The 15003-nt window shown below is 36.2% G+C and overlaps 1 long non-coding RNA gene across 1 annotated transcript; it reads left to right on the top strand.

Annotated features, from left to right (window-relative positions):
• Positions 1-435: 435 nt before the first annotated feature.
• LOC130466734 (uncharacterized) lies at positions 436-1895 on the top strand. The gene is made up of 3 exons (XR_008926882.1): positions 436-613; positions 999-1063; positions 1769-1895. It is a non-coding gene; the product is annotated as an uncharacterized lncRNA (long non-coding RNA).
• The last annotated feature ends 13108 nt before the right edge of the window (positions 1896-15003 follow it).

Here is a 15003-nt window from a genome sequence, read left to right as displayed (position 1 = left end):
CCCCCTGTTCCTCCATCTCACGCACTCGGCACTCCCCTGCTCCCTCCTTCCTTTCGACCTGTCGCACCACCAAAGTCACGCCCCACCACCGTTCACCATCACCACCACTTGCGCAACCCTGTTGTGCTGCCCAGCCACCCAGACCACCACCCGCCAACGCACCACCTTCACCTCCCTTGCTCTTCGCATCCCCTGCCCCCTCCCCTGTTTCATCCCCCTTCCCCGCCTCGCACCACCAACACCGCAGCCACCACACCAAAACCGTCATCATCAAATCCAACCTCCGCCCTAATTCCCGGTGAGCCACCGCCGCCCAGAACCGCTCAACGAAACTCCCCTGCCTCCCCTGTTCGCCTTTCCTTTCCTCTCCTTCCCCTCGATGTACCGCCGCCGAACAAACCACCACCACCCTCGCCTTCACCGGCTTTTCCCGCCGCCACTAAACCCAGCCCCATCGCCCTCCTTTTCGTGCTCTGCTCAGCCGTGCTCCCTCCCCCTCTGTTCGTACCTCTCAAAAAAAAAAAAAAAAGGAGAGAATCAGTTTCAATTGAAACTGATTCATTTTCCTCCAACCCAAATTTAAGTTGGGCCAACTTAACCATTTGGGCTTTGGGTAAGACCAACCTAAGTTTTCAGAATTTCTATGGTGTTTGTGTTTAATAAATTGATTTTATAATATAATTATTTACTAATAAATCGTTATTATTTTTCAGGTTTAATTATTGATTTTAATAAAGGAAATTACTAGACTTATTTAACAAAAATGGAGTTTAAATAATAGTCATGACAAACAATTTATGAAATAAATATATATACATATAAATATTTTGATTGAAAATTAGATTAATATTATTTTCATTAAATTTCGAAAAGTATATTTTATTAAAACTCTTGATTTATAAAATTTATTAATTATAAAATTTATGATTTATAAAAAATATTGATTTTTAAATTATTTATCGATTTAGTACTAATTCAAGGATTTATTATTTTGAAAGAAATTGGACTCGGAGCTCAGGACGAACGAACTAAGGAAAATTCTTAGCAAAATCGTGGAAGTGAGGTAACGGCTATTGCTAGTACCCGCAATTCCCTTATAAATGCATTTATGAAAATACAATGTTATGATTTATTTATGAATTGAATGCTTTGACATGTTTTATGAATTGCGGGAAATGAAATGTGATTTGATTGAATTATTTACTATAATATGATTGATTGAAATTCTTATAAAACGATCTTTATAAGAAACCATGAATGAAATGATGTCTCTATGATGCCAGGAAAGAAATGATATTTTATGGATCCCAGGATCTAAATGATGTTTTATCATGATCTCATGATCTAAAGGAATTATGTTCCTTCAACTGAAGTAAAAAGGCTAAAATGTAAAATTAAACGAAACATGATAAATGAAAGTGAAAGACCTAGTCCGTTTGGCAGTATATGTTCACAGGTTACGATTCTCGGTCATGCATGTACCCATGGGGCATCCGCCCATTGAGCCAAGGCTCTCATGTTTTCGGGCCAAGGCCCCATGTTTATGGACAGCGGTCCATCGTGGAAGACGTTCCACCATGTCATACTTGCCACGACTAGCATGTGCACCCAAAAGTTATGAATGAATTAAATAAAGGACTTTATAAAATGTTTTACATTATTCTATTCTCCCTGTGTTATTAAATAAAATGAATTGAAATGAATTTACGTTGCTAGAATAGTTCGTTACTGAGTCTTCGGCTCACCGTTATTTTGTTTTCTGTTTTAGGTACCGCTGGGATCGATGGGAACGAGTAGTGGCGAGGATTTCACTTTAATAATTCCCACCTAGTTTATGCCTTAAGTTTTAATAGTTTAATTAAAGACTTTTTTTGTAATTTATGTACCTTTATTTTGGTAATATAAAAGATTATTATATTAATTTTTGGGATTTAATATCTTATGATTGAAAATTGCCTTGTAATTCCCAAGAGGGAGTTACGGCAGGTAATGCCCTGACCAATTAGGTTAATTTCGCTGCTAATTATGCTTTAATAAGTGTTTTAGAGGTCGGGGCGTTACACGTGCCCTCCCTAGTTGCGCCCGAACCGAACAAGAACAAGTTTTTAGGACTCCAAGTGCCGTCCCTCCGTAGATAGTCCACAGCACGTCCGGATCCGCCTTAAGCTTGATCAACTAGAATTTCCCTTAAGGTACTTGGAATTTTCGGCTATTTGTAGGCAATTAAGTGACTGAATTTTGCTCTCAAAAATCACTTTTAATACTTGAATACTCTATATAAATTATGAGCCCTTAACTCATATTTATAGGCTATGGAATAAGTAACCGAATCCTACTAGGATACGAATTAATTAAATTAGAATCCTAGTATAATTCTTATTTAATTAATTTATCTTTTAGGATTAGGAATTTAATCATTAAACAAATCCTATACTCTATAGGTTTCGTATGTGAACACAAACTCTACACGAGCATGACCCGCAAGCGTGCAGGCCATGCCCGCGCACAGCCCACACGGTCGCTCGGCCCACGCGAGCTACAAGCCCACGCGAGCAGCAGCAATGCTCGCAGCCCACTGCTCGCAGCTGCGCGCGCTGCCACGGCCTGCTGGGCCTGGCCTTGCGATGGGCCTGGCGTGGCCTTGGCAGTTCGTGTGGCGCGCTTGGCTTGCTGGGCGATGGCCCGGCTTCGTGCTGGGCCTTCGTCTAGCAGGCCTCGTCCGATGTTAATTAGTACGATACGCTTCCGATTAAATTCCCGATTCCGGTGATACGAACAATATTTAATATTTTCGATTCCGGAATTAATTTCCGTTTTGAACAAATATTTAATATTTCCGTTTCCGGAATTATTTTCCGATTCCGATAATATTTCCGATTCTGACAATATTTCCGTTTCCGGCAATATTTCCGATTCCGGCAATATTTCCATTTCCGATAATATTTTCCGATACGTACCATGTTTCCGTTTCCGGCAACATCTACGACTTGGATAATATTTATATTTCCGATACGATCCATATTTCCGTTTCCGGCAATATCATCGTTTCCGGGGTATTCATTTCTTGCCTGTGACGATCTCAGCTCCCACTGAAACCAAGATCCGTCGATTCCGAATATCCATAGATGGAGTATTTAATGCCATTAAATACTTGATCTGTTTACGTACTATTTGTGTGACCCTACGGGTTCAGTCAAGAGTAAGCTGTGGATTAATATAATTAATTCCACTTGAACTAAAGCGGCCTCTAGTCAGGCATTTAGCTCACTTGATCTCACTGAATTATTAACTTGTTAATTAATACTGAACCGCATTTATTAGACTTAATATTATATGCATACTTGGACCAAGGGCACTATTTCCTTCAGTCTCCCACTTGTCCTTAGGGACAAGTGTGCATTTACCTAATTCCTTTGTCACTCGATGCTTGCTCTTGAACATAAGGTAAGAGTTTTCATCCTTATTATGTCCAGAGGTGTTTCTCGGTTTCAGAGTTCAACTGATCAAATAAACAGATAATCATAGCCTATGATTCATCCGAGCATGGCCATGCATTTTACAGTTTCTAGCTTTCCGAGTGGCCTTGTACAACTTTTAAGCATCGCATCCCGATTTATGGGAGGACAATCCCAATCTTGCGATCTTGAGATTAGACTTCGTTTGATAGGTGATTACCTGAGCGTTGCCTTTATAGCCTCCTTTTACGGTGCGACGGTTGGTCAACGTCAAAGCAACCAGTTCTCAAACAAGTAATCTCAAATCACTCAGGTATTGAGGATTTAGTGTCTAATAATTTTATTGAAATTTACTTATGACAGATTTTCATCTCTTACAGTAAAGTTTCATAGGTCTGTCCGATACTAGTCTTCCCAAAGTAAGTATCTATGCAAATGATTACGACATTGCCATGTCCACATAGTTCAAGAAACAGAACTACTAGTCATCTTGCATTCTAGTCGTCTAACGTTTTCTATGCGTCCATCTTTTATAGAAAACTCCGACCAGGGACCTTTTTCAACTTTTGACATTCAAGTTCACTTAATAGACATTTCTTAGTCACAGGAATGGTCCTGACAGTCTATCTTGAATATATTGTCAAATTGAAGGGACTCATCATTTAATACTAAACCAAGATTAAATGGAATATGAAAATGCATTTCATATATGATAAATGTTCAACCCCAATGTTTTACAACCATGGGCCTCAAACCCATCTTTAAAACAGTTCATAGAATTTCAAAGCTATGCTTGATTTCCAATGCTACAATGTGAGTGTTGCTTCTCACTAGTTGCATAGGCTTAGTTATCATGCTTTGCCAATCTTAATATCCTTTTCATCGAATGTTCTTCGAGATAGGATGATAAGATCTTTTGAATTTGTTTATTATGTGATCTAGTCTTCCTTACTTAAATAGTGGTTCTACGCATTTTGCAATGAAGAACTATCAAGTCAACAGACATGTGATCTACCCAAGTTCAATGAAGAACTCTTTAACATAAAGAACCCTGTTTTATTGCTTCTTAGGCAATAAATACTTTTACTTCAACTGTTTAGGTTTCTTGTGATGCTTTGTTTGGATTTACTTATCCAAGCAGTTCACAGATATGTGGAAGACTTTTCAACTGTATCTTAGAACATAGAAATTAATATTTCATTTCCCACGCAACAACTCATGGTCTCCAATCCATGTTGCCATTTCAAAACACGATGCTCTATAGCTCGTCCTTGCCAATGGTTAACTCCAAAGGGATCTTTCTTGATCATTTGCCAGTGTTTATGCGTGTAACATCAATATTTATCATATCTTTATTTCCTTGAATCAAGAACTAATCTTATGTACCTTTTTCAAGTACCATAAGTTTTTCTTGACTTCACTTAGATCAATAGAGATTGGTATATGTTCGTCATGCCTAAAGTCATACGATACATTTTTGGCAATCCTCATATTATATCATACATGATAAATTCTTTGCATAATATTTCCCAATTGAATTCTATTCATGTAACTTTAGCTCATTCAATTTCAGTAGATACTGAATCCAGCTAAATTCTTTGACATATAATATAGGTTATGAATCTCACTTAGATCCTTTGATGTTTTAACTTAGTAAATGCTTATACATAGTTCAAACATTCTTTACTTAGATTTATTCATATGGGTCGAATATCTCCAATGGAGTCTTTCGTGTTTGATTTAGTAAATGCCATTACTTAATCTAAAACAATATCATAAGATCTTTGTAAATAGATCTTAATACCCAGTATGTACTAAGTTTCGCCTTGGTCCATCATTGATGAATAATTTCAAACCTAAGTTTTTAGCATTTGAATGTTATTTCACAATAGAGAGATATGTGTGTGATACACATAGGACCGATTAAGTTTTATGTACTCCCACTAAACTTCTTATATATCTATAAGAATCATGTACATTTTATGAAACTAAAATACTTATTAGCTTCACTAAAATACAATTCCAATTCCCAATTGCTTGCTTAAATATGTACTTAGATTTCATAAGCTAGCATTATATTCAAGCATTTATTTGGATCCACAAATCCTATGACATACCATGTACATAGTTTCTTCCAACATTTGATTGAGGAATATGTTTTGTCATCCAATTGTCATATGTACCAATATGTAATTATTGCTTGATTTATAGACTTGAGCATTAAGATTATGCATAAGGTTTCAACACAATCCATGCCATGAATTTGCTTGTAACCTTTAGCAACTAATCTAGCTTTGTGTGTGAACACAATTTCATGTTTGATGGTTTTTATCCTTAAAACAAACTTGCAACCAATAGGTGTGAAACTATTCTTGCAAATCAACAAAATTTCAATTTTGTCATCAAAACATTGAGTATGTTTTATGGCCTCTAACCATTTAAAACATTTGAGTCTATATATGTGGCCTTTAACCATTTTAGGGAATCTATATTTCGTCATAGCTTTCTTACAAGTCACAAACTTATTAATCTACATGATAATAGTTTGACTGCAAGTTGTAGGTTTCTTCACTATATATCTAATAGAAGAATCTCATAGTTTCATTAACCTGAACTTGATCTATGTTCCTTCACTATCTAATAGAAGAATCTCATAGTTTCAGTGAACTCTATGCCTACTTGGGTATAGAACATCAAACAATAGAATATTAATAGCCACTTGAAAGTCCTTTGAATATTCTGTTCTCCTTGAAGCACTTGTAAAGTCTTCTAAGAGATGTCTATTCTTTAAAGCTACTTCTAAAGTCCTTAAAGAATAAGTTCGGATTTTCAGAAGCACTTCGAAAAGCCTCCGAATGTCCATTTATGTTTGTTTGTTCGCCTCGAAGACTTTCGAGGTCTATTTTCTCCCACTTGTCATTTTGGAAACGAATCTCCAAAGGGACATTATTTCGAGCAAACAAACATTATGTTCTCAAAATTCGTGGTAGAAACAATACCCTTGTGTCTCATTTGAATAAATCACAATGAAACATATATCTAGACTTGGGCCTTAGTTTGTTGAATAACAAACACTAAGCTCCCACTGAGTTTAGCAACTCTGTAGATATATTATGAAAAGATATTCTGAAATTACTTTTCAATAGCTTTGACGAATTTGGTTTAGTTTGGTGGTAGTTGAGCATTTTGTTTTAGAAATTATAGGAAAAGTCTTTATGATTCATCATTGATCGAATCAAGTACTAATTGACTTCAATCATTCCACTTAGATATGCCATATCTCATGGAGCTAGATTGTGAAATTACAACACACAATCATTGATGATCATTTTTTCTCTCAAGCAATCATTAACATGATCTATCCTAGATCTTTATGATTTCTTACCAAGTGGGATTTATACTTATTAATCTTTGAACTAGCCAAACAGATTCAAACTTATATCACATTAAGTAAATAAACCTATATTCACTCAAATCTGTGTGAAATAATAAAGTCATAAAACCTTTCTTTAGCTTTGAACTCTATTGTCTAGGCGTTCTAACAATAGTTCATCTATTTTGTTACTTTCAACAAGTAAGACTTTCTTGTCTTGAATTGATTTAGAAATCAATCAACTTTCAAAACTCCATCAAAATAGAGCTTTTGAATGTTAACTTGTTGATATGGTCTAAGCAACAATGCCAAAGATTAGTGGAACTCAAATCAAAAGATTGATTTGAACCTAGTAAAGTTTTTATTGTTAAAGATTTGTTTGTTTTAGTCAAGCATACTGACTCAACCCGTAAATGACCATTTCATTCAAATAAACAAACAAACATAGTTTTTGTTCTTCTGAATGTGAGTCTTTCTGTGTTTGAAAACAGAAATTTAGGTATGCTGATTGTGGAACAAAATAGCCATTAAGTTCCAGCCTTTGAAAGGACTTAAAACAAACTAGATGACCCTACAACTAATGTAGCATTGACATGCTTCATTTCCCACTTGTAGATCATTAGTGTATCCTAACTTCCATTGTTTGAGTTATTACCGAAGTAAGAACCTCAAGCGGTAGATGATACCAAGAAAGTTCGATTGCTAGGTTACTTTTCTTTAAACATAAACTTATAGGTAGAAACGGAATTGTAAATTCCTTTCATTTGTTCCTTTGTTTTCCTATTTCTTGTACCCTTTCTTATAGTCTCAAGAATTGAATTCTCTAGTGTTGACTTTTATACTTTGTTAGACATGTCCAATGTCACTCCAACAAGGTTCTTACCATTTTATGTTGAATATTAAGTTTCAACTAGATGATCTTACCAGAAGCTTCTAAAGTTCTCTAAGCATCGATCTATTCGAATGTCTAGGGACTAGACTCATTCGAGAATTAAATGGAAAAAGATTTTAGGTTGTTAACCATTGGTAAAGCTGAGCGTTTAAACTCAATGCTTTATGATCTCAAAACTACATTGTATTTTGAATTCACAAGCACCAATTGGTTTGCCATTCGATTTTGATATTCGAAAACAACCATAAAAGTTCTTGGATTCACTACCAATCGAGGAAATTTACTGTTACCTTTCTAAAAGGATTTACTGCAGTGCAAGATATTTAATTATAAACAATAATTAAAACATACATTGAAGCATGCTAAGTTTAAACATTTATCATGAATAATAACCTGAAAATTAAAGCAATCATGCAATTCAAACAAGTTATTGGCATTTTATTCGAATTTATTGTTCCGGCAGGTGTGAATAAAATGATTCCAAGACCCTAAAATCATTGAAGAATTAAGCACATTATGCTTGACTCAATTCTAAAATATTTTAGGTAAGCAAAAGCCTTTTGCTAATAGTCTAGAAACTACTCTTGGTTGATAGGTACGTCTAAGAACTTATTAGGAAAACCTATCGAATTTGCCACGACATAAAAGGACTCCTTACTTATATCGTTGAGTTTCACCAAAACTAACATGTACTCACAATTATTTGTGTACCTTACCCCTTTAGTATCGATAAGTAACACCTCGCTATGGCGGAAAACTATTACTAAGATGGATGAAGAAAGGATATCCAAGTAAGTGTTATTTTGGCATGGCACCTTTTAACTCAATTTTTAAGTTTGGAACTTAAGGCTCTTACTATGTTGGTTAGATTTTAAGTGAACTAAAATCCTTAATCATGCAACATAATCAAGCTTTGATCTCATGCATATTTAAGACATATTTAAAAGCAATAAATAACTTAAAACAGGCATAAGATAAATGTGATCTAGTATGGCCCGACTTCATCTTGAAGCTTCAACTTCAAACTCCGTCTTGAAAATCTCCGTGGGAGGCGCCATTTTCTTCAAATAGGATAAGCTATAATTAAACTAATTACAACTATTTGATGGTACGCAGACCATATTTGAATTGAAAAACAATTTTGGTACTTTAGACCAATTACATTCAAATTAATGGTACGCAGGCCATATTTTATATCCTATTTGGGCCATACTAGTCACTTCATAACCTGCAAAACAGTACATATACAATATATACTATTCACCCATTCATTATCATGAATGGCCCACATAGCTGGTTAGTAAAACACGTTATGCATCACATAAATATTTGCAGCAATTAATTAAGGGCACCAATAATCTACCAATTATTCAGTCCTTATTAATTCTAATCAAGTTGTTTAACCTTAAGGGATTTGTAGACCTAATCAAGAGTTTATGACTAAAATTGCTCCCACTTAAACCAATAACTTTATTGTTAGGTTATGATACATATAACAATTCATAAATCATGCGGAAAAACCATATAGCCAGGAAAGCATATTATTTACACATAATCAATTAGCATAGAATAGATGCATACATGTTGTAGCGTGCCTTCCCTAGCTGCGCCCGAACCGAACAAGAACAAGTCTTTAGGACTCCAAATGTCGTCCCTCCGTAGATAGTCCACAGTACGTCCGGATCCGCCTCAAGTTAGACCAACTAGAATCGCCCTTAAGGTGCTTAGGAATTCCGGCTAGTGTTTGTAAGTGTATGGCTGATTTTTATTTCAAAAACTTACCCTTTGAATACTTCAATCGTACCCATAAATTGTGACCCTAGGCACCTATTTATAGGAGTATGGAAAAGGAATTGTAATCCTACTAGGATGTGGATTTGCTAGTTAGAACTTTATTAGGACTCTAAATAACAAAACCAATCTAATAGGATTAGGATTTAATCTTTGCACAAATCCTAATAGGATTAGGATTTCCCGCACAAGCATTGCACGAGCCGTGCACCCGCGCAAGCCTTGCGGCCCATGACAGGCGCACAGCCCACGCTGATGTGCTCTCGCGCGCGCGCCCTTGGCTGGGCCTGGCCTTGCGCTGGGCCTGGTCGAGGCGTGCGTTGGTGCGTGCGGCTCGCTGGGCGATGGCCTGGCTTCGTGCTGGGCCTTCGTCTAGCGGGCCCTCGTCCGATGCTAATTCGTACGATACGCTTCCGATTAAATTCTCGATTCCGGAATTCATTTCCGATACGAACAATATTTAATATTTCCGATTCCGGAATTAATTTCCGTTTCGAACAAATATTTAATATTTCCGTTTCCGGAATTATTTTCCGATTCCGATAATATTTCCGATTCTGACAATATTTCCGTTTCCGGCAATATTTCCGATTCCGGCAATATTTCCATTTCCGATAATATTTTCCGATACGTACCATGTTTCCGTTTCCGGCAACATCTACGACTTGGATAATATTTATATTTCCGATACGATCCATATTTCCGTTTCCGGCAATATCATCGTTTCCGGAGTATTCATTTCTTGCTTGTGACGATCTCAGCTCCCACTGAAACCAAGATCCGTCGATTCCGAATATCCATAGATAGAGTATTTAATGTCATTAAATACTTGATCCGTTTACGTACTATTTGTGTGACCCTACGGGTTCAGTCAAGAGTAAGCTGTGGATTAATATCATTAATTCCACTTGAACTGAAGCGGCCTCTAGCTAGGCATTCAGCTCACTTGATCTCACTGAATTATTAACTTGTTAAATAATACTGAACCGTATTTATTAGACTTAACATAGAATACATACTTGGACCAAGGGCATTATTTCCTTCATTTATATGCTTTACTAATTTTAAACATAAAAATGTATTTCTAGTCTAACCGGAAACATACAAGTTTAATTAAAATTTAAAGCTCATATAAAATTATAATCGAATCCATTTATTTAATTTATTTTCAGTTGAATTAAATGAATTTAAATTAATTCAAGGATTTAATTTTAGTAAAATAATTAGTATAAAATAACATTTATAATAATTATAATATTCAAAATTAAACTCCAAGAAAACAATTTAAATTATCAATTTTAAAGTTAATTAAAATTATTTCCGAACTGAAAATTCAAAATTAAAATCAAAACGTACCAATCGTCGCAAGACGAGGCACTTGGGCTTACGCCCAAGCCCCATCAAGCCACGAGGCAGCGCGCCCCGCTCGATCGATCGTTGCACAAGGCACACACAGCCACACGCCACAGGCAGCCACACGCCACACGCACACGGAGCCATTGCTGGCCACGCTGCGCGCAGCCTTGTGCTGTGTCGCGTGTTGCTGCGCAGGCCAGCGCGCGCCGAGCGAGGGATCGCTCCCTGCTCGCGCGTTCTGCTTGCTTGCTGGGCGAGCCAGGCGCGCTGTGGCGCGGCAGCATCGCTGCCCACACGCGTCTTGCTCGTCGCTCGTGCCTTGCATCGTCGCCCTCGCCCATCGCATAGCACACACGACACACACGCACAGGCTCCCTTGCCTCGTGCGCGCGCCATGCGCTATGTTGCTCGCTGCATTCGTACCGCACGGGCGACGAGCTCCCTTGCTCGTCGTCGCGTGCCCGCACTATACAACACCCCTTAAGGGTAACACGTAGCTTCCAATTGCTTTGTGCGTGCAACATTAATGAGCGTTTTTATAAAATTTAAAATTTTTAATTCAAAATTAATGACAAATTAATAAAACATATTAATTTCATAATTTTAGGGCGAAAAATCGAAAATTTATTAATCAATTAATTTCCGATTAACATGGATTCAAATCTAGGTCATAAAAATTAAAATTTTAACATAAATTAACAATTTTTATGGTGGATTTTAATCATAGATACCTAATTAAACTATTAATTAATTATGAAAATCAAATTAATTCTAAATTATTCGAATTTCAACAAATTAATCATAATTACAGATTAGGTTGTATAATTAACAAGGCTAGGCATTCAAACTTGTTAAACATATACTGTAGGTCAATCAAAAATTCAAGATTTATCAACAAGAATCGCAAATATTTAATTTAACATCTTAAATTTACAAACTTTTGCGTTCGAAAAACTAAAACCTCCGAAAAGTCATAGTTAGGCTTCGAATTTGGGAATTCTGGGTTCGGCTGAAAAGTATTTTTTTTGTCAAAAATTTAGAATGCCTTTTACATGCGGAATTGACACAAAAGTCACTCGATTTGGATGAGTAACGAAGAAACTGCCGAAAAACTGCGTACATATAATTAAATAAACACAATTTGCAATTAATTAACAATTACGAAAATTAATCACCCCTTTTAATTCCTTGCAAATTTGTGAAATTTAACCATGTTTATGCAATTTAGATTATGAAAATAATAAGAGGCTCGTGTTACCACTGTTAGGTTATGATTCATATGACAAAACATAAATCATGCGGAAAACCATAAAGTCAGGAAAGCATATTATTTACACATAATCATTTAGCATAGTTTAGATGCATACACTTTGTTGCGTGCCCTCCTTAACTGCGCCCGAACCGAACAAGAACAAGTCTTTAGGACTCCAAGTGTCGTCCCTCCGTAGATAGTCCACAGCACGTCCGGATCCGCCTTAAGCTTGATCAACTAGAATCGCCCTTAAGGTACTTGGAATTTTCGGCTATTTGTAGGCAATTATGTGACTGAATTTTGCTCTCAAAAATCACTTTTAATACTTGAATATTCTATATAAATTATGAGCCCTTAACTCATATTTATAGGCTATGGAATAAGTAATCGAATCCTACTAGGATACGAATTAATTAAATTAGAATCCTAATAGAATTCTTATTTAATTAATTTATCTTTTAGGATTAGGAATTTAATCATTAAACAAATCCTATACTCTATAGGTTTCGTATGTGAACACAAACTCTACAGGAGCATGACCCGCAAGCGTGCAGGCCATGCCCGCGCACAGCCCACACGGCCGCTCGGCCCACGCGAGCTACAAGCCCACGCGAGCAGCAGCAATGCTCGCAGCCCACTGCTCGCAGCTGCGCGCGCTGCCACGGCCTGCTGGGCATGGCCTTGCGTTGGGCCTGGCGTGGCCTTGGCTGTTCGTGTGGCGCGCTTGGCTTGCTGGGCGATGGCCCGACTTCGTGCTGGGCCTTCGTCTGGCAGGCCTCGTCCGATGCTAATTCGTACGATACGCTTCCGATTAAATTCCCGATTCCGGAATTCATTTCGGATACGAACAATATTTAATATTTTCGATTCCGGAATTAATTTCCGTTTCGAACAAATATTTAATATTTCCGTTTCCGGAATTATTTTCCGATTCCGATAATATTTCCGATTCTGACAATATTTCCGTTTCCGGCAATATTTCCGATTCCGGCAATATTTCCATTTCCGATAATATTTTCCGATACGTACCATGTTTCCGTTTCCGGCAACATCTACGACTTGGATAATATTTATATTTCCGATACGATCCATATTTCCGTTTCCGGCAATATCATCGTTTCCGGAGTATTCATTTCTTGCCTGTGACGATCTCAGCTCCCACTGAAACCAAGATCCGTCGATTCCGAATATCCATAGATGCAGTATTTAATGCCATTAAATGCTTGATCCGTTTACGTACTATTTGTGTGACCCTACGGGTTCAGTCAAGAGTAAGCTGTGGATTAATATAATTAATTCCACTTGAACTGAAGCGGCCTCTAGTCAGGCATTTAGCTCACTTGATCTCACTGAATTATTAACTTGTTAATTAATACTGAACCGCATTTATTAGACTTAATATTATATGCATACTTGGACCAAGGGCACTATTTCCTTCAATACATTGAATGGTTTCCAACCATAACTTTCCACAATTGAGATTGGCATCAAGCAATTTCATTTAGCATATGCAAATTCCATTTGATTCAACTTATTTTAACTTAATACAACAAAAATAATTTCACATAGGTTAATATAAGTTTAGATAAATTCAAATGAGCTTGATTCAGGAACATAAGTTTTTATTTTTTCTAGACAATTTAACATACAAGTAAGTAGCAAACATAAATTTATATAATTAAGTCCAGTTAAGTTAATTGCAATCAAATCCAGTTGAACAAAATAGAGCTATGGTAATACATCATATCATATCAACCATATGTACGTGCATGCTCACATATTATGCCATTAAGTTAATTGCAATCAAATTCAGTTGAACAAAATAGAGCTACGGTAATACATCATATCATATCAGCCATATGTACGTGTATGATCCATATTATGCCATGTATCTTAAGTTTCTTCAACTATTTGGTGCTCATGATTTACTACATAGTAGTACGTAGTACTCCCTCCGTTCCTAAATACGTGTCCACTTTGGACATTTACACGGTAATTAATAAAATTGAATGGTGTGTAAGAGGTAATGATTGTGAATGTTTTTTTTTTGGAAAGGAAAAAGTAGATAATTGTTTATTAATAAAGTATATATAAAAGTGGATGTGGTGATTGAAAAGTGGTAAAAGTGTAGAATGTGTAAGAAAAAATAATAATGATTTATATAAAAGTGGGAAAAATGTGTGGAAAAGTGGGAAAAGTGTATGGAAAAGTGAGAAAAGTGTATGTCTAAAAATGAAAACTGAACACTTATAAGGGAACGCTATTTATGGGAACTGAACACGTATTTAGGAACGGAGGGAGTATATTTTTTTAGGCTTCACAAAAATATATAGAAGTATTAAAAATTGTTAGGGTACTTCTTTATTTTTTTCCGCAAGGATTCGGGTACTGTGTTGAACATAAAAGTCAAGCAATCAAGCGATTGTAGACTTGCACATATACTGTACTTATTATCAACAACCTAACTGTAGACTTTGTAGTATATCTAACTTTATTATTTGTCCTTAAAAAACTTTAGTTTATTCAACAAGTGGGATGTCTTGGATAAGAAATAAGAAAACGGAAAAACTAACAATTGTTTAGTGGTAACTTAATGGGATTCTACTACATGCTTCTAGTGTACAAAATATCTTGTACACCATGCTTTTTTATTGGTTGAAATGAATATTTATTGTCTTTCATTTTCATTTTTTAGTGGATTTGATGATGTGTCAACAAATTAATGGTGGTGTACATGAGAATCTTGTACACTAGGGAAGTGATAAATCCAAGGAAAATTTTACTTCTTCCAAGGAAATCCACATTATTTTAAAGTTGATTTCCTTGGATGAAGTAAAATTCTTTCTTGGATTTATCATTTCCCTGTACACTAGGTGTACATGTA

The sequence above is a fragment of the Spinacia oleracea genome, chromosome 2, assembly GCF_020520425.1.
Source record: "Spinacia oleracea cultivar Varoflay chromosome 2, BTI_SOV_V1, whole genome shotgun sequence".
NCBI classification, from domain to species: Eukaryota; Viridiplantae; Streptophyta; class Magnoliopsida; order Caryophyllales; family Amaranthaceae; genus Spinacia; species Spinacia oleracea.
The sequence above is the reverse complement of the archived record's forward strand: the minus strand, read 5'-3'. Positions and strand labels throughout refer to the sequence as shown.